Here is a 23590-nt window from a genome sequence, read left to right on the forward strand (position 1 = left end):
TAGCACCTGGGTCTTCACTTGCTTGGTGGGGGGGCGGCGGAGGAGGTTGGGGGGGGGATGCCTGTGTAACCGCCACTTCCTTCATTCCTCCAGAGCATCTTTTATAGACCTGCTCCGTGTTGCCATTCGGGGAGGCACCGTGGAGCAGTACAATGCGGGAAGATTACACGCGGAAGCCGGGCTTGTAAATTACCTCCCAGTGGGGGCAGGGAATGCGCCTGTGAGCGGAGAACCCCGTGTGCAAAGCCATTCTCATTTAAGAGCAGGATCTTCCCGGATCAGACCCTGATCAATCCTGCTGCCACCCACATGCCGTGTATCAGGGAGAAACGTTTGCACGGAAGTTGAAAGAGCCCCAGCCTCGCTTCCTCAGGCTCCTCACCATCACCGTTCCGGTGGGGTCTCCTCTGGACCTGGCCCCCGCTGGATTTATTCCCCCCCACTCTGCCGCTATCCACTTAAAAATATCGCCTATAGATTTTCAAATTATTGTTACACTTTCTAAGAGAAGGATGCGGTGGTTAAAAATTAACAGCAAATTTATAGGAATTCTATATGGCAATTACAGAATTATAATGAAGTGGCTGCCACTTGGCCGAGTGTGGGTAATTGGAAATCCACGCTGGGAGACTAGAATCTTTACTGTATTGGAATTGTATTTTTGAGAGTAAATGCCGTGGAGAGGGTCAGTGGAGGCTTGAGCTGGCCGGGTTCTTCTCGGGAGGGCGGGGGAGATGGTTCACGGCCTGTCCGGAGGGAGTTCAGAAGGAGAGTCACTTAAGCAGGCACACGGACGGTGGCCAGACAGCAGTGGGATAAGCAGGTGTTCTGGGTGGGGGTGGGCAGCCCTGATGCCTCCCAGCCTGGTCTGGGGAAGGCGGGAGAGACTACGAAGGAGAGACTGTCCTCACCATTGTCATCGCCAGCAGAGCAAAAGGGAACCCTGAGATGGATACAGAAGGCAGCACCGGGAAAACCTGGTGTGATTCCTATGGGGTGGATCAAGTCTCCTTGTAAAAAAAAAAAAAAAAAAACGGTAAGAGAAAAATCAGAGAGATCACTTTCTCAAGACACCAACTTGGTCAGCCCCATTCCCACACCTGCAGGGGCAGAAATGGATGTGAGCTACTTTCTCCTCTTTGTTTCTCTTTAGGATCCCAGGCACCAGATGGCCTAAGGGGGCTTCTAATAACGAAACTCCAGTCCTGAGGAAGGGACTTCCACCAGGAATTTGGGTGCGGATCGCCTCCGGGTCCTTGTCCAACACCAGAGCCTTGAGCTCCCATGAGTGCAAAACACAAGCGGGATTTCAAAGACTTGGTACAACAGGAAAGACTGAAAAATAATTGGTGTATGTGATTACTCACTGAAACAGCAGTATCTTTGATATGCCAAGTGAAATAAAGTATATTGTCAAAATGAATCTCACCGGTTTCTTTTCACTTTTTGAATGTGGGTATTGGCGGAGAACACAGGGCCCCCTGTGGTTTGCACTGTATTTGCAGCACATAGCACTGGTCTCGAGAACAGGGGTGGGGGCACTGGGGTTTGCAAAAGGAACAGCGAGTTGGGTCTCCTCTTGGGGTGCGGCCCAGAAAACCCAAGTCCGTGTTGGCAGGAAGCACGCAACTGAATTGATTCCTCCGCCCCAAACACAGATGTCCAGCAATGGGGTTCGCCCCATTTAAGCCCTCCGTTTGCTCTGTCCTGACGTCTGGGACCAGGGTCGTTGTTACTCCCAGCACAGCGGCCCCACGAGCCTAGAAGCCAACGGTGGCTTTCCTTCTTGGTGTCCCTCCCACCCAGGACGGGACAAGGAAATGAGCAATCCATGCACTGCTCAGCTTTGGGGCTTAGCTCATGGCTGCCACCGCTGCCTCCCGACCCGCACTGGGGGACGGCGTCCCAGCAGCTCCCACGCTGGGCACCTTGTCTGCATTCGGCTTCTGGGTGAGCGTATTGATTTTCCTCTCTCGTGTGGAATGAGAGGACTTGGAAATTCCATTCCAGGGATACAGGGCATGGCAATAATTATCGTCATCATCCTAGTTTGGGACAGATCAGGCCCCAGGCACCCAGAACACCCTCAGCCTCATCCTACACCCGAGCCCCCACAAAGGGCAGGAAGGAGGTGGTGGGAGGGTATATCTCATTCTCTCTATTTCATCGGATGGAGAAGAAACAGAGCCCTTCTCTTGAGACAGAGTAGAGTGTGTCCCAGGGTGGAGAGCTGCTCCCTTTCCCCCGAGGAGCAGAAGCAGAGCTGAGCTTGTAGGAAAGCAACCATCCCCCACTACCTGCCTTCCACCATACACACAGCCTCAGCCCTTCTGGAGCCTTCCACCAGCAGGAGGGCGTGCACACTCTGGCTTGGGAGCCACCCCCACCTGGGGGCAAGCCCACTTCTGCCCTGACCAGCCATGTGACTCAGAGCCAAGGGGCTCCACATCTTGAGTTTTGCTTCCTGTGTCTATAAGATGGGACAGCGCTATCTCCCTCAAAGGCTGTGGGGCTTTAAAGGCATTCCGTACCCGAAGGAGCTGGCACACAGTAGGTGCTCAGTAAATCATGCTACTAAGTCAACAGATATCTACTGAGTGCCTCCAAAGCCCGGGCTTTGCTCTCTCTGCAGTGGCCAGATGAGCTTCCTCTCTCTCCACCTAGACGGGCCGAGTTTGCTGCCATCATCTCCCAGGCCTCGGCGGGGAAAGAAGGGTGATCTCACAATTATCTATGCAAATGGAGCAGAGCTTCCCCTGATACTTCAGAGCAGAGTCCGCGAATGTTCTTATTTGAATTTGGAATGCACTAAGCTTATTTTTGCGTTGGATTTACCTTCCTAATTACTGTTTGTTCTGGCTTATGCTCAGACTTGTTTGCATTCTCGGAACCCACCCTGGCTGGTGGTGAGGGGCATGCCCTAGAAACACGAGGGCCGGGCCGCAGACCACCCCCCGGGGAGGACAGACATGTGCTGGGGACGAGGCAGTGGCCGCCAGGGCTCCCTCCTGGTATCTGCTCGGCCCCGGCGGAGGGTGGGAGACATTTTAATTTCTGCTTCAAGCCTTCTGTCTATGTCGGTGGTTGGGCATAAGCGGGCCATGGGGGCCACACTGGAGCCCACGAGCTGTGTTTTCTCTCTTGCAGAGGTGGACGCAGAGATGAGGCATGCACCCGTGTGCAGCCCTCCCTTGGAGGGCTGTCCACGCTTTGTTCTCTGTCTCTCCCTGGGCTTATCTCTCTGTGTCTCTCCGTCTGTCTTTCTGTCTTCGTGTGTGTTTCTCCTTCACCCCCCATGCCTTCCTCCACTGGTGCTATTTCGAGCTCTTCTCCCCAGGGCAAACCAGGAAATAGATATCTCTTTCAATAGACTTATCTTCCATGCAGCGGGGCAGGGACACCTGTCTTCCCTCTAGAACTGTGAGTTTTGGTGGCCAAGGCAGTTGTATCCAACTGAACACCCCTCTTTATGGTCACTCTATGTCCCTTTGCAAAGCAGGGGGGAAGCAGAAGACACAATGAACCTATCTTTCTGTCCCTGGTCTTCCCCATCCTTGCCTCCCAACAAAGAGATCTCTGTGTATGGGGAGAGCGCGCCTTGACCCTACACAAGGCAACCCAGACAGCATGTACTCGTGACTTCCCAGCATGCTAAGTGATTTTGCCACTTGGGGGCCTTGCTCTGTGTCAGGAGAGTGTGGGGGGAGCTGTCCTCGGGGAGCATCACGGGTGGCACATCTGGTCATTCTCTGTGCTCGACCAGACCAGAAGGCAAGCTCCCTATGTGGCCACTGCTTCCTGGGAGTTCTGCCCCGTCCATGCCCCGCCTCCTCTCCATCCACACAGCTGTACTGGGGGGAGGTTGCCTCGGATGTCCTTCCGGCTCTCAGGGGCTCCAGCGCCACGGCCACCGTGACATTTGTGTCCTGCACTCCAGCCCATGAAGCTCATTCATGTATGTCCCCTCAACGCGCCCCAAGCAACCCTGTGAGATGGACAGTTTCAGCAAAGGCAACTGAGGCCCAGAGAGGCTAAGCCCCGCCCCACAACCTGCGGCCTGTTGTCCAGCCCTCCAGTCACTGTGGTACGGTTTTTAGGGAGGCCAGCAGCCCCCTCCATGCCTCCGAGCTATATGCAACCTCATTTTCTACCACTGTCCAGGGTTGGGATACAAACCCTGAGCAAAGACGCTGAGCACAGGAAGTGAAAGCCGCCTGCAGCTTGGCTGGGGACCGGGAACAAGAGCTCATCCCAGGGGCAGGAGGACACCGGGCCCCTTGGTGTGAGACCCCATGGAGAGGGTGCGATGGTGGTAACAGCCCAGGGGACGGGAAGACGTGCTGTAGGTCTGACCGGCTCACTTCTGTCTGCTTCTCTGAAGGAACAGGCAGGGCGGCCAGTGGCTGTCGGAGAAGGGAGCTCGTGATCACTGCTGCAGTCAAGCACCAGCCCCTGGGGCGGGGGACACTCTTTCCTCTGCAAACTGGTGTGAAGCAGGCCACACCCTCGGAGGGGGGTTCACACCTGCTGTGTCACTGGGACAGGTCCCTCCTGTAGCTTTCTCTGATTCTGTCCCCTGCCCCAGCAAGGGCGGGCATCAGAATCAGAGCAAGAGTGCGCCTGGGGGCCCCTCCTCGCTGAGCTACAGGCTTGTCCTCTCCAGAGAGGGAAACCGGCCCGGGTGAGTCAAGGGAGAGGTGAAGGGGAGGCATCGGGAGTGTCTGAACCCAGCGCGGACTCTGAGACCAGTGGTCTTTGGGCGGGAGCAGGTGACTCAGGACGGTTGAGTCCCAGTTCTGAAAGTAAGCAGACGCTCCTCATAAGTCTCCAAAGCCTCGATTAAAATGCAATAAATGAAGCTCTGGGTCTTCTATCGCACTAGCACATTTCAAGGGGTCAGAGGTCACATGTGGCTTGTGGCCACTGTACCGAACGCAGATATCAAACATTTCCACCGTTCTAGAAAGGTCTACTGGACAGTCCGGCTCTAAAGCTTTCCAAGTCTGTCTCCTTATCTGTAAAATGGACAGAAAAGTACCCTAACTATTGCCCAAGGCTCAGTGAGATGGCCAATAGCCAAAGCATAGCGTGTTGTAAACAGAGCAGCCTCGTGGTTTGGGCTCAAGCTCTCAGTCTGTGGGAAATGGACAGAGGCAGTGGAGACCCCCGGAGAGTGGCAAGCCCACAGGCAGGACACACGCTCTTCGCCATGGCCTACTCCAATGGGTCAAAAGATGAGGTTCTGGGGGAAACCCAAAGCCCCCTTATCAATCAGCCGGTATGTTGGTCAGCTGCGTCGCTGAGGCTGCCCCCAGCCCAGGAGTGAATATAAGAAAACTGAGAGCCACTGCCACAGACGGAGACACAACGGCGTGGGGCGTAAGCAGCAGGGGTTGCTTCAGCAGAAAGCCAAGAGGGGCAGAGGTGTGCCCAGGAGGCTGGTGGTGAGGGGGCCGAGCCCTGGGGCTCCATACCATCTGGCTCTTGTAGTCCAGGAAAGGGGGCAGTGAACTGGACCAGGAGGTTGCACGGGGCATGTCCACAGGGAGTTGCTGAAGCCAAGAAAGCTTTGCTGTGCTGGCAAAAACCCATATAGCATCTCAACGATAAAAAAAAAGCTAAAGGGTTTTGCACAGAGAACACATTGTTGTTAGAGGAAGGGGACAAAACCCCAAAAACTGACGTGGAGAAGGGGTCTGAGCCCCAAGCCCCTGCCTTAGGCAGAGACAAGGTGCGGAGGCCATGTGGGGGAGGCCGAAGCCGATGGAGCCCGCGCATCCTTGGGCGTCTCTGGAAGTGGGCAGCTGGGCCAGCCACGTCCCAGGTCCCGCAGGATGAGCCCACCCCAGCCTCCAGGTCTCCACTGCTTTCAGCTGCTTCTTCGTCCATCCCACACACCTCTATTCTTCCTAAGACCCCGCTTCTCTCTCCCAGCCTCTCCTAGTTTCTTGTAAACATCACCTGCTTCCCACAAAACACAAAACCAAAAAGTACCACGTAAAGCCATCTTGACCCAATTCAGCTATCAGTGGGGCGACGGAGGTCCCCCTAAGCAGTGGCGCCCTACCGAGGAGCCCATCCTTCCAGGGGTACTCTCTTCTGTTTTCCAAGTTGGAACAGATCTGCCCTTTTTCGCTCCAGAGTCAAGGGGCCGAGAGAGGGAATTCTGGATACTTTCAAGGGGAACGTGAACAGGTGTATGGACTGGGGAGAGGGGCATCGGGGGAAAGCTCGCTTCCTGCAGCACCGGGGAGGGCTAGCTCTGCTGGCTACAGGAAACCAAGCTTCCCCCCCTGAGCACAAGTGGGGTGTTCAGGGGATTGCAAGAGGCCCAAGCGGCTGTCCCTGGTGCTGAACCTGGCTGTTGGCTGCAGGCTCTGCCGCAGGGGGCAGGGTCGGGGGCAGGAACGGGCGGGGGGGGGCACTGGTGATTCCTGTCCACCCTCTCCAGAGACTTCCATCACTCCCTAGAGCATGTCAGTACAACGGTTCTGCAAGACGATCACATCTTTGCGATCATAAACTCCTCCCGCCCCCTGGAGATGTCGGAGGTGGAGCCCCTGTCCCTCCACGCTCTCCCAGTGCTGTGCTCGCATCCCTGCCTCCTCACCCCTTCCCACAGGCTTCCTTCCCTCCACCCACACCCTCTGACTCCACTGGAGGCTGGGGGAGACTGATGGAGAGCCCGAGGCAGACTCCGGCAAACTTCCTGAGAACTTTTCTCCAACTTTCAGACCTAGTCTGCACCTCCTTCCCTGCAGCAGACGACCCAAATGCTGCTTCCAACCACCGCCACCTCCTCTCAGCAGCGGCTGTCTCGTCCTCCTCCCCTGCCTGCTCCACTGAGCTGTCACAATCCCGGGGTGATGACACACGTCTCTGAAACATCAGCAGTCATTACTGGGAGAATGCCCTCCGTCCCCTGGGTGTTCGCGGAGGCACTGACAAGGCTTCCCTCCCAGCACAGGGGGGAGAGTGGGGCAGGGGCCCGATGGGGGAGGACTGCAGAGGGAGAAGCACAAACCCCCGGGTGCACTGGGGTGTGATGTGCTGCCTCCTGCTGTCCAACCTTCAGGGACCTCCCATCCCAGCGAACGCGGGAAGCCTGGGGATCCGAGCACTATGGGAAGGCGAGGCAGCCCCCCGAACATGTTGGGGCTGCATGCCGGGAGCCACCTTCTTGCACAAACTGCAAACCCCTCTCACTAGGGTAGAACTGTAGAGTCCGCAAAGCTCTCCCACCACCATCCCCACTGATTCTCACGCCTCCCGGAGAAAGGTTGTTAAGAATTCAGTGCCACGGACGGGAAGCGTGAGGCCCAGGCAGGGGACCTGCCCAAAGTCTCCCAACTTCAGCCCACGCATCAGGCAGCTCCCATGCCCCACCTCCCACCCATCTTTTCACCTGGGCCTTTGCCGGGGCAGCCGGCTGAGCACAGCTCTGCTGACAGCGCCTCCCCGCAGCACACAGCCCATCGTCCACTCTCTGCTCACGGGCTTTGCTGCTGCTGCCATTGGAGATGCCTCCAGGAGCTGTTCTGATGCGTGGGCAAACCTGGGAGGGCGGAGGGGCTGAGGCTCCGTGGAGTAATTCTTGCCCAGGGAATAATGCTCCTTCTGGTACCCTCCGTCGGTTCATTCCTGGCTCCCCCCAAGCTCCCCCGGGACGGCTCGGGTCGCCCACAGTGGCGATCACTCACGACTCGCCCTTGCATTTGTTCTCTCTCGTTCCCTGTCTGGCATCCCCAGTGCCCCCACTCCTGTGCTCGTCCCACAGTTACACTCCCTGCTGGTCGGCACTTCTCCCAGGGCCTGCTTTCGGCGGCGGTAGGGAAGTCCCTCAGGAGGGGATTCTAGAGCTGGTGGTCAAAACCAGACACTGCCCAGGAACCCACTGCTAATGTCAAACAGGCTTGTGACAGCCGCTGGGGACCTCAGCCAGCACGGGCAAACGGTGGAGATGAGACCCACAATCAAGATTAGTCTTGAAGGAAGCAAGGTTGGAGGTCCCTTGCACATCCCTGTCCAGGTCCCCCGGAGGGACCGGAGAAGCACGGTGGCCGGTGGCCGGTGGCCGCTGCTGAGCGAGTACCCACGCCTCCAAACACAGACTGCGTGCTTCCTGCCCGACCCAAACGACACCACCTCCACTACTGGGTACGCGGTCACGGAGGGTTCAAAGCTCTCTGTTTTACATGGGAGGCCAAGCAGCGCCCGTGTGCCGTCTGGCCCCAGGGCCGCCGGGGCTCTGCTGCCCGTTATCACGCTGTCTGCAGGGTCTGTGGTCGTTCTGACATTGCAGAGGACATCATGCTCACGCACCACGTGGAGGAAACTACGCCGCTTGGATCAGATGGCAGGAAGAGGGAAGGCCGCCGAACGCCCAGGGACCCACGTGCGTCGGCGGGTGGGAGATGAGCTCTGGGGAGACCCGTGGCTTCCGCATCAGTGGAGTATTTACAGTCTGGGGCATTCTGGAGCATCGCGCCGACTCGACGCGAGGGCAAGTTGTCTATTCTCCACCCACCCGGAAGGGGCGTGAACTTAGTGGCCTCTTTGGACCCGGAGGCAGCAAAGATTAGGGTCTCCAAAGGCTACCGGTTTTGAGGAGGTCCCGGAGCGAGACAGGCTCGGCAGCGGGTCCAAGACACGGCACACACACCCCAGCGGCGCTACAGGTAAACCGCGGCGAAGAGGGACGTGGTGAGGCGTCTCTGGCTCATCTCCAAAGGGGAGACGGGCACTGACTCGCGGCGGGGCTGAGGCTGGCTGCACCTCGAAGGGTCCATGACAGACTGGACAGGAGATCGAGACGTGGACGGACTCACGTACTTCTCGGGCCCCAGCCCCCTCCCCTCAGCTCCCCCTCCTGCTCCAGCCTTTGCTCCAGCGATCAGCGGTCCCCACGTGTACACGGATGGCCTCCTGCCTGACGCATCTCGGGGCCCCCCGAGGCCCCCACCAGGTGTGAGGTCTGCTGGAAGCAAGGCAGGAGTGAACGTGGAGGTACTTGCAAGACCACACTCTGTGGCACAGGCCTCCTCGTGGGCTCCGGCGCCGGCGGTGACAACTCCCTTCCTCGGCCCCTCCTGTAGACACTTCGGCAGAGCGTCCCCAAGTCCTACAGGGGCTGAGCCTCCCCGCCCTGCCGCCCCTGCACTCAGCTCGGCCATCGACCCTAGATCAGCCTCCCCACCCTCCCCACCCCGGTTCACTTTTCCTTCGGATCACTTCCCAAAATAAGCCTCCCGCACACAACACCTTCTCTCAAGCTCTGCTTCTGCGGGGAAAGATCTAGACAGAGGCAGCCAAGATCTGAAACCCAGAGTGTCTCACCTCAAGGAAAAAAGAGCCACAGGACTTTCCTCCTCTCCACCCTCCCTAATGGTATTAATTATTTAAAAATATCTGCTGGGTTAAAAGTACTTCTTACAATGATCCTTAGGTTTCTTTCTTAATTAAGAAGAAAGGGCCAAGTTGGACAGGATTTTCACCGGTGACGAGGGATCGTGCCCTTCGGGGCTGGTAATCACACAGCTCCTTCCCACCCCACAGTGACAGGCACAGAGTGGAAACCTTTCTCTGTGTGTATCTGGGATTACTGCCGGAGGTGAGAGGGCCCTTGCTTCATCCTGGGCCCGTGGGCTACGGCCAGATCCCTGGGTGCCGGGCCGAGGCCTGCCTGCTCCCAAGCCAACGTGGAGCTGGTCAGTGTGCCCTGTAGACTCAGCCGGGAAGCTTCCCAGGCTGTTCCCGGGGACCAGGCCATTGCTGGGACCCTCGGCCAGTAGGCTGTGAGGTCAGCCTCTGGGGCAAAGGGACCCAGGTTTTCTTGGGACGCCCCCCGAAAGCAGGACACTGTGGAGGAAGAACTCTTCTCACGGCGCCTCCCCCTTGCAGCCCCAGGGTCCTGAGCCAGGCACCGCCCTTGCAAGGGGACATGTGTCCGTGTCAGTGCTGCCCTCGGGGGAGCATCTGCCTTCATGCAACGTCCTCCCAGGGCGCCGGCGCCCCCAGGCACCCGAGTGTGTGCTCTCTCTCCCCGTCCTTTCTCCTTTTCCAACTTCAGCTCCTTCGAATCCAGCCAGTCTCGCCCCTGCACCGAGGAGATGATGATTTATTTAGTCGTGCAATTAATCAACGTCTTGCGTCTCTGTAAACAATGTGGGCTCCAATCCAGAGGCGGTGAAGCCCCGCCCGCGGGAGGTGCTGTGGCCACTCCGGCAGGGCTCAGTGTCCTCGCTCCGTTCTCATCCCGCTGTCTCCCTCCGGCCTCTGGCCTCCAGCCCCAGGGACAGCCTCATTACGGCCGCCGCAGGAAAGCTGCTCTAACTTCTGCCCGCGCAGCCGTGAGCCCGTGGGCACAGTCAGGCGGAGGTGCTGCCTGGCAGGCATGGTTCCCCGTCTGCGTGCCCTGCTCTGCAGCTCTTGAGGCGGGACTTGGGCCCAGCACCATGGCTCTTTCTGCCCGCCCGAACGTCTTCGCCACATCCTCACTGGTCAAGGGCAGCTGGGCCAACAGCCAGAGGTCCTGACACCTGCCAACAGAGGGGAGCTCGGGCTCTGCAGCACTCAGGCACTGGGCTGGGGGTTGGGGGGCATCAGGAAGGGCAAGAGACAGAGGCACCGGCTTTCCTTCCATTGGGGTCTGCAACCACAGGCTGACCTCCCCTCTCCGGACAATTTCCAACTTCTGGCTGGTTCCTCTGCGTCGTCTTTGAAAAAAAAAAACAGTCAGCTGTTGGCCTTCTCGCTGGATGTCAGTCCTAGGGGAACAGAATCGAGTCACCTCGAATGAGGGATGCCCCCTCCTGGTGCCTGAGCGAGAACCGCCGCAGCCACGACCCCGGCCATGTTCCCCGGCCTGGGGTTGCTGGTTCTGCCTCTGGCCCGGCTCCCACCCTGCCCCCGGGTGAGACAACACCGTGCACTCTGGCCTGGGCTGCTCTCGGGCGCTCAGTCTGTCCCTTCTTCTGCCCGGCTGTGCTGTGGGCCTCCTTCCTCTGCGCTGGTGCCTTGCACCGTGAGCGTGGGGACCGGCCCCATTCGTGCTCCCCGTCTCCCCAGTGCCCGGGCTTCCTCTGCTCCGTAAAGGCACGGCCTGGGGACACATGAGCAGAGGTGGTGTGTTGGGGGCTCACGCCTGTAACAGCACAGCGTTTTCAGGTGCAAAGAGGCAGCGAACGGGACAGACGGACGTGGCTCCTCCGGGGCTGAGAAAACCCCCCGGCACACGGGGCTGGTGACTTGGAAGGAGACCGTTCTGTAAACTTTTACTGATTTCCTCTAATTTTAAGAGTTAGACGCCCTCAACCGCCTCATCTTAACCCCATCATCTACTTCTCTGTGGCCACATCCAAGCTTCATCTCTATGTAATTTTAATTTTTACCCAGTTGTAGTCAGGGGTCCTGCTTTTTCACTTAATGATGTTTCAGAGACTCCCCCGTGTCGAGCCTCCTGCAGTCAGGCTCACTGGCTGCGGAATATCCCATCGATGGCTGCTGCGGGATTCCCGAGCGACGACCTGACCCTCGGCAGGTGGGGTCCCATCGGGGGGCTGCTTCTGCGGCTGTAAATATTTCGGGACTTCGAGCTTTTTTCCTTCCTTTGAGTTCTTTCCCGAGCACCAGGTCCCCGCGGTGGGATTAAGGAGTCAAAGGGCCGGGCGCTGTTCCTTCCTTCTTCTTGGCTGCCCTTCAGGAAGACGGGGCCAGGGCGGCTGATGCGTGACCATCCACCTGCACCATCGCTGCGCATCCCGAGGCCCGGGGTGTGCAGGGCGGAGGCGGCAGCCCGCAGCCCCGGCTTCTGGACACGACTTTCAGAGATTACCCGGGTCCTGTGGTCTTAAACCAGCCCGCGTACCTGGTGCGGCGGAGCAGGTATGGGGCCCGGGACGGCTTCCGCACGGCAGAGGGTGTGCAGTGGGGCCGTATCGTCCGTGTCCTGCGGGGGCTGCGGCTTCGGGCCTGTGGGACGGTCAGGGCTGAACCAAGACTGTGACCTGCCAAGGCGGCTTGGGCTGCGTTTCCCCGCTCCCCTCCAGACGTGTGGGACGCTTCTCGTCCCAGCCCTGCAAGTGACGGCCCGAGGAAGGTAAACGGAGGGTTCCTGACCCCGCTTGTTTCCATAATTAAGTCCTGCAATCACAAACAGCAGACTGGTTTTGGCTGAGCCGATGGACCAGCTTGGTGAACGCTGGTGTGGGGCCCCGGGGATGGGGGTGAGGGGGCGTGCCGGCCCCTCCAGCAGCTCCGAGGGACCCCTGTGCCCGGCCCGCCCAGCCAGCAGGTGCCCTGGTCCTGGGGTCTGATCCTGGGGAGCTTTTGACACAGATGCCCTGAAGTGAGGGTTCTCAGCCTCCGGGCAGGGCCACGTCCTGGCCCCTCCCCCATTCTGACTCCCTCTCGCCAGCATTTACTCCCGACTCTCCCGCATGGCATCATCACAACCAGGGGCCGCTGTGACGGCCAGGCTCACCGACGGCGCTGGCCCGGCGCTCTGAGAAACCCTGACGTCTGCTCGTGCCCACTCAGCACCTGTGAAGGACGCCCACGACGTACCAGGCTCACAGCCGGGCATGGGGGTGCAGGACACGGAGCTCCCTGGCCTGGCCCAGGAGGACACGCCGGACCCTGAGGCTCCAGCCCCCCGCACCTTCAGAGACACCCAGCCGGCAGCCCTCCCTGCTTGGGTTCTGCTGCATTTGGGAACTGACAAACACCAACGTCTGTGACCTCACCAGAAGATCCTCAACCGCACCGGGGCCAGAGGAGGGAGCCCAGGCTCTCTGTGCGCCACCCTCCAAGAAGACTTCCAAGGCTCTGGACTCCCCGGGCCACCCCCGCCTCCTCAAGGCTAGAGTGGGGGTCCTCTTGCGTCTGAGTTCTGTCCCCACCCTCTCTCCTTGTATCCATTTGGCCCTGGCGGAGGGGTCCACGCCTGACAACGCCCACTCCTCAGTCTCCCCCCACCCCCGTGCGCCCCCCAATGGCTCCTCCCTTCTCCCTGCAGCCTGGCGTCTGCTCCCAACTTCTCCTTCCCGGAGAACCCCTGCCTTTGTCACCCTGTTCTTGGAAGCCGGGTCTTCTCCTGCCCACAGGCCCCCACTCCCGGCCCCGCCCCTGCCCACTGGCGTTTCGTTCTTCATCCGCGGCAGGGATTGGACCTCCGCGGCAGGGATTGGACCTCCGCGGCAGGGATTGGACCTCCGCGGCAGGGATTGGACCTCCGCGGCAGGGATTGGACCTCCGCGGCAGGGATTGGACCTCCGCGGCAGGGATTGGACCTCCGAGCAACCTGCTTCTTCTAGCAGGACATCCGGACACCCTCCTCCCCAGCCCTGCGGAGCGTGGCTGCCGTCCTGGTCCTTAGTTCGCGCCTCTCTGGGAACCACAAAGGTCTCCAGCAGTCCCCGGTTCTTGGTGGTTTAGGGGCTGGGAAGGGTGACGGTGGGACAGGGCTGGAAACAAGAGTGGGTTCCCCGGTCCCAAGCTCCCTGTCATTTCCTTGACACCCGGGCGCGATGTCACCTCAAGCCGCGTTCCAGACAGAACAGTTTAATAATGGAAATGGGATAGAGTCCCCGCTTCTCCTGTGACCGGAGTAGGGCCAGCGAGGGCAGGGGGCAGGTAGGTGAGACGCATCTCCCTGGATCTCCCTGGCTGGATGTGGGGAAGGAACAGGTTCACGGTCCAAAGGTCACAGGACTCAGTCACACCGAGCATCTCTGTCCTCGTCCGTCAGTCCGGGCAGCCAACAGGTGTCGATGGGCTGCCAGCGAGATTTCTCCTCCTGCCTCCCGCAGGCGCAGCATGGGGGGCAGACGGGCTGTTGGGGGGTCACCATCGGACTGTGTGGCCACCGCAGCACCCCCAGCCCAGGTGTCTCCTCCTGCCCATCTGCACCTGCCTGGGCCTGGGAATTGTGGATGACCTTCGGGAAGCTTCCACATGGGGGCCGCCCGCACCCACCACGCAACGCCACAGCACCCAGACGCTTCTGCTCTCGAAAGTGGCAGGAGGGGCTGCAGGACGGACGAGTGTCGTGAGGCCCCCTCCGTGACAAGGCCAGGGTCTCCCAGCCCAGCACACCGAAGGCGCACGGAGAAATGGAACGTGGGGTTGCATTTCTTCTCCGAGGGCCTAAGACGGAGCTCCCTTGGGGGGTCCTTGCCAGAGCTTTCCAAACCGGGTCTGGGCCTTGCTCCAGTGGCCTCTCCAGCGACGCAGGGGGCCGTCTCCTCCCCTATTCTCCCTCCCCACTGGAAAACCCCCGGCGCAGTTTTTCCTGGCATGAACGGACACTTTGCTTCATGGTTTTAATAAGAACAGACATCATCTTGTAGGTCATCATCCGGGAGCGCCTGTCTCCTCCTTAGTTAGACAAGCGCCTCTGCCACCCTCCAAAGGCCATCGGCAGGTCTAGGTGACCCTGGGGCTCTCGGCCTTGACAAAATGACTCAAGTCTGGAGCACGGGGATTCAGACCCAGAGAACGCTGCTGCGGCCTGGCGTGGCCGGCAGGAACGGGAGCGAGAGAAGCCGGCCGAGGAGGGCCGGGACCGCGGGCGCCTGGAGGGCGGGTGCCTCGGGGCTCCTGCACCGGCCTGGGGGTGCTGAGGCTGTGTCCAGACCGGCTCAGGGTGGGTGTGTAGACTCCTGGGGTGCCATCCTGAGCCACCCGGGAGAGAGGAGGCCGGAGACCCAGGGGCCCCCAGATCCCAGGCCTCAGGAAAGGAAAACACTAAATCCTCATTATAAGGCTTTTTAAATGCACAGACAGGATATTAGCGTTTAAACAGCTTCTATTACTCCAGGGCAAACTTTAAAAAACATAATATTTATAGAAAACCTCATTCAGCTCGCCCTGTTTGCTCTTTATTTCTCCTGCAATTACTGCTAATTTGGAGAGTTTTGCTTTGGCATCTCTGCCTGTTGCCAGTCAATTACAAAGCCACCCACCGGCGTCCCCCACCCCCAGCCTCTCCGCCAGCCAACCCGAGGCTGCAGGACTGAGCCCAGCTCCCGGCTCCCTGCTCGACCTCCTCCTGCTCTGGAGCAAATGGAGCCGCCCCTCCAGGTGCCCACACACCCTGGACCTGGGCCTTTCTCCCCAGGCCATCTGTCTGACCATCCATCTGTCTGTCCGGGGAGCCCGCTTTGCTGAGGTCTGGCGGCTCCCAGACCCTGACCCTGCACGTGGCCACCCTTGCACGCCTCTGGGCTGAGCCCAGCCGTGGCGGGAGGGGAACCCGGCCGCGGGTCCCCGTCTGCTCTGGGCTGAGACCCATCAACCATCATGTCACACCGCACCTCTGACCCCGTGCCCGTGACTTACGCAGGAGGCGGCTCTGGAAAGTACCCCTGCTCCTGCTGAGCGACGGCGGGTACGCTGCTACTCATGGACATGCCACCACCAATCTGCCCCTTCCTCCCTCCTTCCAACCCTCCTCCCTTCTCTTCTCCATCCGTCCGTCCGTCCGTCCATCCATCCATCCCACAAGTGTTTGCAGAGCTCCTCCCTGACCCAGGCACAGCCAGAGCAGACACGTCACCTGCCCACACCCAGTGCCGTCTGGGGTGCCAAGTGTACGAGAGGACGGAAGGTCAGGGCTTAGGGAAGACCTTGCGGGAGCCCCACAGGGGTGGAGAGGGCTGGACACCAGCCGTGGACACCAGCCGTGGACCAGGGAGAGGTGGGGGGGAGACCCCGCAGGAGCGCGTGCCCCGAGGCCAGCGAGGCCAGGAAAGCCTTTGGGAGGAGAACTGGTTCCAGTCCGGGTTCCGCCTGGGGCTGCTAAGGGACACTGGACGCCCCCTCAGCCTGTGCTTCCTCCTTGGACATTCTGCAGGGTGTGGGGGAAGGCGGATCCAGGCCACCAACAGCACAGGCCTGACAACAGGTACGGACTCTGTCCCACAGCAGTGAAGCCACAGGAAGCTTTGGGGAGAGAGATGTGTCCTTGAGCAGAACCCAAGTATGTGGCAACAATGGAAGGTCATGTCAGCCCGGGGCGTGTTGTCCCTTCTCCTGCTGTGCTGGGCACAGAATCGTGACCTGTATCTCACGCTCCTCCAACCTGCACACTGGCCTCGGGGTCTAGTCTACAGATAAGGCACCTGGTGACCCCGAAGTCTCACAGCTCCGAGCAGCAGAGCTGGTGACCCCGAAGTCTCACAGCTCCGAGCAGCAGAGCTGGAGCCCAGGCCAGGTCCCTTCCACCCCAAGCCCCCCGCCTCCCTCGCTCAGTGACAGCCCTCCCCCAGCTGAGTCTACAGCTCGGACGGTCCAAAGACAGAGATGCCCCCAAAGCAGGCAGCAGGCCGCTCTCACAGAGGCGTGGCAAACCTCACTGTCGGGCACACCCCCACGGCTGGGCTGGACAGGCCAGGGACGGCTGGTCCCCTCTGCACCCAACCCCTGCTTTGCCACGGCCGGGTCCTGGCCCCAGCTCACCCGTCTCCCTTCACCACGAACTGGCTAGAACTCCGTCAGCTCTAACGTGGGGCCAACATCAACTCTGATGCCCCCTTGAGACACTGTGTGCCCAGCACGGGAGGCTGTGTGGCCAGCTGGGCGACCGCTAGCTCAAGGCCAGCCGGGGTGCATGGGGGAAGGCTGGAGAGGCCCTCAGAGGCCCGCCCCCAGCCCTTGGAACACACCCATTCATTCATTCTAGCACACAAGGTTTCTGGAGCCGCGACAAGTGGCAGCGCAATGTGGGCATCAGAAAAGGCTGAGCAAGACCCCGTCAGGGTCCTGGAGGAGCTTCTTGAGGAGAGGAAGACGGCAGAGTATGTGGGTAATGACGGCACCCTCGGGTCAGTGCGTGGGGGTGCAGTGGAAGGAACAACACCTCACGGTGGGTGGTCAGGGAAGGCTTCCCGGAGGTGGTGACATCTAAGCTGCCTGGCACTTGCCATGCCACAGCCCCTCCTGTCCCCCTCCCAGAAGGGAAGGGAGCAGCCAGCTGATCGGGGGACTGATGTGGGAGCCTGATGGCTAGGGTATTTTAGGAGGAACATGTCTGGGGAAGGGCGCAGCTCCGTCCGGCAGCGGCACCAGGGCGGCACCACAGGGTCATGGGAAGGTGGAGGAGCTGCAGGCGCCGGGGCTGGGGCTAAGCAGGCCCCGCTGGAAAGAACTCTGTGCTCCGGCTGAGAGACCTGACCGCTGGGACAGGAGGGCATGAGGGCGTGACCCCGGCTGCCCGGGCTGGGGGAGGAATGGGGCAGAGGCAAGAGCAGAGCCCGTGGGCTGGCAGGTGCAGGGAGAGGGTAGAGGCCTTCCTGCGATCCGTGGGGCACTGAAGGAAAAGCTGGTCAGAAGAGAGCTGCGCAGCTTCAGCTGGCTGAGTCTGAGGAACCCGCGGACACCGGGGGAAACGTGTGGGGCTGGGGGTGCTGACGGGGGGTGGGGCACGGCCGGGGAGGCGGACCCAGGAGAGACTCTGCCTGTCACCCGCACCCACCGTTCTTCCTACAGCACCCCCCTCCCTGCGCCCCCTCCAGCCTAGACCTGGAGCCTGGCTAGGGAAGAAGAGTTGGGGAGGCTCTCCCTCTGGGCAGGCTCCACCCCGTCCTAAAAGAGCCCCAAAGATTCAGGAAGGGAACGCCCTGCACATCCCCAGGGCCTGCCAGGGCGTGTGGGCAAGGACAGATGGCACTGGCAGAGGGAGGGGGTCCCCGGAGGCAAGACCCCAGAGAAGCCAGCAGCCCCGTGAGAAGCAGAGTGCCCACTCAGCCCCCACCAGCGCCCCCTGGGGCCTCTCCTGCCCTTGCCAGGCTCTGAAGGGACTCCCAGGCTGGGGGTGGGGCACTAGGAGCTAGCTTCCAGATGCCAGGCTGGTGCCGCCAAGAGTCGAGATGACAAGAGGACTCTGTTCTGCCCACAGGCGCAGGGACAGTGTCCCCGGGCTGCGCCCCCTGAGGCTGGCCTTGAGAAAGGAGGAATCTGCAGAACAGACAGGCGCTTGGCTACCAGTTGTGGGGCGTGGGACAGCCAGGGCATTTGCAGCAGTGCCAACTGCCTTGGCAAAAGATGGAGACCTGGAGCCTCTGGGCGCACCCTGGCCCCACTTCGGCCTGGACTGGGAGTGGCATCTGCAGGACTCAGCAGAGCCTGGCCTGTGACTGCCACCGGGAGGCTGATCACAGTCATCCTGGCTCCCGGGGGCCACTGCTCCCTTCTCAGATGGCCTGGCCTCTCCTGCTGACTCCCAGCCTGACCCCTGGTCTGGATCCCCAGAGTGGGCCCCACAGCACCTGTCCCCAGGCCAGTCCCCTCCAGTGGGGTCCCCCGGGCGGGGAGTGCTTCCCCTGGAGTTGGGGACGGACTGTGGTCCTGGAGGGAAGCTGCAGGACAGGCTGAGGGCTGCTGGGAAGAAGCCCCGACATGTGGGGAAGCCCATGGCCTGGGAAGTGCTCGGGCTGGGGCCGCGGGGCTGGGCCCAGGGGAGACGCTCTCCCTCAAAGGAAAGCACAAACTTCACAAAGACTCCCAAATCTAGTCCATGGGAGCCTGGAGGCCAATGATTATGGGGAAAACGTGCATACGTGCAGACACACACACACACACACGCGTGCACGCATGCGGGCACACACACACACACACAATCATACACACCCAGCCTCTCCTTCTCCCAGTTCAGCCCAGCTTAACTGGAAGGATGTGCTGCCCCTCACCCTGTAGCGGGGGTCCTCCCTGTCTTGCCTCCCTGTGCCCCTTTCCCAGGGCTGGCCGAGGTCCCCCACTCTGGCCTCCGCTACTCTCACTTCCTCTGCCAAGGGCAGGGGCAAGGAGAGGGTGTGCTTGTTTGGGAGGTCTGCTCTCACCAGGGGGGGGCCTTAGCTTCCTAGGTCCCCTACCCCCTTGCTCAGAGCACTGGGGCTCTTGGTTGGGGTTCACATTTATGTTCCCCATTATTCTTTGCAAGATCCGGCTTCCCTACCTGATTCTGTGTCTCAGGGAACAGGGGAGGGAGGAAGGGAGGAGCTAAGACGGCATCTGAAGTTTGCCCTGACTTTCTGGGGAGCTGGGAAAGGCGGGACAGAGAGTGCACTCCACACAGGCACTCAGGGTCTCTGCCCAGCCCCCTGGCTCCCCCCCAGGCAGCCTTTGGTGCTTGGGGACACCCCTGAGCGCCCCCCCCCCCCCCCCGCTGGCTGGGTCCTGGGGAGAGGCTCGGAGGGAGGGGCGCTTGCCGGCACGGCAGGGGGCAGGGGGCGCCTTGTGCTTTCTCAACATCTCAGCCCCAGGCCTGCGGGAGCCAAGAACATGACTAGGGACTCGGGTGGTCCACGCTTGGTACATACCCCAAAATACACCATCTCGGACCCTTGGCTCCAGGGCTGGCAGGGGGCAGAGGCGGGGAGGCCCCCCTGGGGCTGTGGCTGTGTTGCTCTGGGGGCTCAGTTCAGGGGGTACCGGCTGCTGGGTTCGGGTCTCTCTGTCCTCTCTCCTCTCCTTCTTTATTTCTCAGGGTGCTCAGCCCTGTGCCTGCCCTGGGGTCAGAGTCAACTGCCCCAGGCAAGGGGGGGGCTCCCTCCGGGGCGGGGCGTGGACTTCCCCTGCCTGACCGATCGGGTCACTGGGCTCCGAAGGGGGACCTCGGCCCTGAGGTTGGAGAAGAGGCGCACCTTGGGGAGAGGGGGAAGTCTGGGAACTCAGAAGGTCCATCCTGGCTTCAGAGGGTGGGCAGGTGGGACCTGCCCCAGCCCCCAGCCCCCAGCCCCAGGGCTGCACGGCGGCTGGGAGGGAGGAGGAGCAGAGCAGGGTGCCTGGGGGGGCCGAGCAGAGAGGAGGCCGGCCCAGAAGTGCAGAGTTGTGTTGGGGTGTGGGGAGCATAGGGTAGGGGTGCTGGGGGTGGGCTGTCCCCATGTGTGCTGCCTGCATCTGTCCGGCCTCAGACCTCCGTGCTGCCCCCACCCTGTGCTGCAGGGGTGCGGCCCGGGAATCTAGGCTTCCGGGATTCCAGCTCAGCGGCTCATGCCTTCAAGCCAGCGCTTTCTGTGGGCCACAGGCCACCTAGGGACCCAGGCTGTCACCCCCTCTTGGAAGGGGCGGAAAGGAGTAGGAAAAAGGAAGCCATTCTCTCTGGTTCTTACGGTCTCTACCAGTGAGGGAAACCCAGGCCCAGAGGCTGCATGTGGGGCTGGGGGTCCCACACACCGGAGAGTGATGGCAGGCGGCAGCCCCCTGTGTCTCCTGGGCATGGGCTGGGAGAAAACAAGCAGGCCTCTGACGGCTCAGCACTTCTCTGGGTCGCAGGGTGGCGGCATCTGGTCCCACCCCCAGCTGTGGGAAGGTGGGGGGCACAGGGAGGTTCACGAGTGGCCTCAGTGGAAACACGCCACCCACGCCCCATCACCCCCACCCGAAGGAGTCCTGGGTGAGCCGGAGGAAGGCCAGGCAGGGAAGGGAGAGGAGCGCTTTGGTGGCGGGAGCCTCTGGCTCAGCACCCGGACTCCCCTCCAAGGCCCGGCCTGTGGCTCCCCAGGGAGCTTAAGGGAGGCACTAGGATGGAGGGAATGGCCCTTAGCTTCTAGCTTCGAGCTTCTGGGGTTGACAGGGTGCCAGTGGGCATGGGGAAGGGGCTTGGGGTCCGCGGCTGTGCTCACACTGCACTCTCTAGAGCTGTTTCCCGAAACCCTTCCTGAGCCACAAACACCAGAGGACAGGAAAGGAGAAACCCGGAGGAGGCTTCAGTGCCCGGGGACCCGCTGCCTGACTTCAGCAGGTTGAGCGATTCTCCCAGCCCCCGGACGGTGCAAGCACTTAGGAGCCGGCCCACACCAAGCCGTGAGCCTGGCCAGCGGGTCTGCAAGCCCGAGGGCTACCGGACCTGGCTCTGCCCTGCACAGCCCCCTTACTTTCTGTGGCACCCAGCCTGCTCACGTGGCCTCGCGCCTGCGCTCGGACACGCCGTCTTTGTCCTGGGCAGACGGGCAGCTTCTGGAGATAAAGGCTCCGCCAGGCCCTTGCCTACCGGGGGCAGGAAGCTGGTGTTGGGCACACGGCAGGGGCCCGTGAACGGGGCAGAGCAGAGCACGTGAAGGCTACTCAGCTTGGCTGGGCCGCCTTTAGCGCGGTGGGGGGACAAGGCCGTCCCCTCCGCAGTCGTGGTCTCCCAGCCCGGAGTCCACCGGACTCTGGCCTGGAGGCTTGGGGGACCCTGCACCCACCTCTGGGGAGTGAGTGGGGAAGTCTGCGCCCCTCTGTCCCCACTTTGTACTCTTCACGCTTTCTTGCATGCTGCCCTGTCCCCAGAAACCCGATGATGCCTCTGGCGGCTTCCCCCACGCAGCCGCCCGCCTCCTGGCGTCTCTAAGCTCCGTGGCGGCCACACATCCCCCTTCCTGGAACGGGCTTCGACAGCAACATCTCGCAAGCAGGGCCTGGGCCAAGTTACGTGCTCAGGTGCCTGCTGTAAAAATGCACACGTACGTGCACACGTGGGCGTGCAGGCACCACAGACACACACAGCTGCGTGTACACGCACACGCCGATGCACAGGGCCCTCTCTGCACACACATGTGCACACACACAGCCACACACCAACCCTGCCCCCATCAACGTGCCAGTGTCGCACACACATCAGCGTGAGTCCCCCCTACCCCCGCCCCGATGGTGGGTCATTTCCACACATGCTCTGGAGCTGTTCAGTCGGTCAGCTGCCGGGGGACGTCCCAGCACCCTGCATGGAGATGGGGCCCTGCCCCTGTGCCAGGTGGTGACAACTGCCCCAAATTCTGTCCACGGCCCCCGGGCTGGCGGCACGGATGTAGCATCCGCCGGTCAGAAGGGCAGCACTTACAGAGGAACGAGGAGGGGCACAAGGGGAGGGGCTGGGAGCAGCTCCCCCCACCGAGGGGACCGGGGAGGGGCTCTCCGGGCCGCGGACCCAGGCCAAGCTCCGCTGCTCTGCGGCAGCTTCCCTCCAGCATAGCAATAGAGCAAACAACACTTTCAATAATTCAGCAGCAGGAGAGAGGATTTAGGAAGGGAAAACGCACCCCAGCATGGGGAGAGGGGGCGAGAGGAGCCAGAACCAGGGGGCACGAGAGCCGAAGGGAGAGCCAGGCAGGGCCGTGGGGAGGGGGTGGCCACACGTCGGCCTCCTTCACACCGGCCGGCCCCTCTCTGTCCTGATCCCAGGCAGCACTCACAGATTCTTCTTTCCGAGCAGTGACATATGGTGGCCTCTGAGCCCTGCCTCCCGCCAAGAGCCAGAGAAGTCCCGGGCCCTCCCCTCCTCTGCAGACTCTCGGATACGGGAGGGAATTCAGGCAGCCCCCATCCCCCATCACGGGCCAGCTGTCTCCCTTAGAAAGCCCTTCTTCAGGCAGCCCCTGAGATCTGCCCCCAGAACTCATCACATTGGCCTCAGGCGACCTGAAGGCCCCCACCTCGTCTTCTTCAGGGCCAGCCCTCAGACTTCTGAAACACACCGTCTGGCTGCCCAAAGCTTCCTCCTCTGGGCAAACAGGCCTCGCCCCTTCGGCCATTTCTCTGGGGATGTCCCCTGAAATGCCCCCTGGCTCACAGCAGCCACCTCCGAAGTGAACCCAGCATTCCAGGGAGGGTCCGTCCGACCAACTTCGACCTCCAATCATCGGGGAACGTGCCCTGACTCATGCGAGCCACATAAAACTGGCTTTTGAGGGGCGCCTGGGTGGCTCAGTGGGTTAAGCCTCTGCCTTCGGTTCAGGTCAGGATCCCAGCGCCCTGGGATCGAGCCCCGCATCGGGCTCTCTGCTCAGCGAGGAACCTGCTTCTCCCTCTCTCTCTCCCTCTGCCTGCCTCTCTGCCTACTTGTGATCTCTGTCTGCCAAATAAATAAATAAAATCTTTAAAAAAACAAAACAAAACAAAACACAAAAAAACCTGGCTTTTGAGAGCGGCCACATACACCTTGGGTGGCCGCGCCCTTCAGCGTGCCTGGGACGCCCCCGGTTTACGCTGAGATTGGGAGGAGGAACCCCAGCTTGGGTGACAAGTTACTTGGTCGCCGTGATGCACTCCTTGTGTCGTCCCCCCCCCCGCCCCCGGCAAAGTCATAGGTTGAAGCCCTGCCCCTCCGTGCGCTGGTCTTTTGAGGGGGGGGTGGGAGGTGATTACAGACGGATGAGACCGTGGGGGTGGGGCCCCCGTGATGCGCTAAGTGCCCCAATCAGAGTCACAAGAGCGCTTGCTTCCGGCCTCAGCGTCCGCCCCGTGAGGGTGCCATGGGAAAACTACCATCTGCCGCGCCTCAGGGGCTCAGTCGGTGAAGCCACTGCCCTCGGCTCAGGTCATGATCCCGGAGTCCAGGGATGGAGCCCCTCAGGCTCCCAGCTCCGCGGGGCGTCTGCTTCTCCCTCTGACCTTCTCCCTTCTCATGCGCTCTCTCTCTCAAGTCTCTTAAAAAAAAATTAAAAATAAAACAACCCCCCCCCAAAAAAACTATCATCTGTGGTTCGGAATAGAACCCTCACGGCAGCCCAACTCTGCCGGTCTCCTGGTTTTGGACTCCAGCCTCTGGAGCTGTGAGGACCACGTGTCTGTGTCTCGGGCTCCCCAGTCCACGGACTCAGACAGTCCCCCTCAC

General features: G+C 61.0%; 1 protein-coding gene across 4 annotated transcripts in view; it reads right to left on the reverse strand.

Moving 5' to 3' along the window:
• RBFOX3 (RNA binding fox-1 homolog 3) overlaps positions 1-23590 on the reverse strand; it is a 389725-nt gene that overhangs the window by 86959 nt on the left and 279176 nt on the right. The gene's annotated exons all lie outside the window — the stretch shown is intronic.

Source organism: Mustela nivalis, assembly GCF_964662115.1.
Source record: "Mustela nivalis genome assembly, chromosome: 17".
NCBI classification, from domain to species: Eukaryota; Metazoa; Chordata; class Mammalia; order Carnivora; family Mustelidae; genus Mustela; species Mustela nivalis.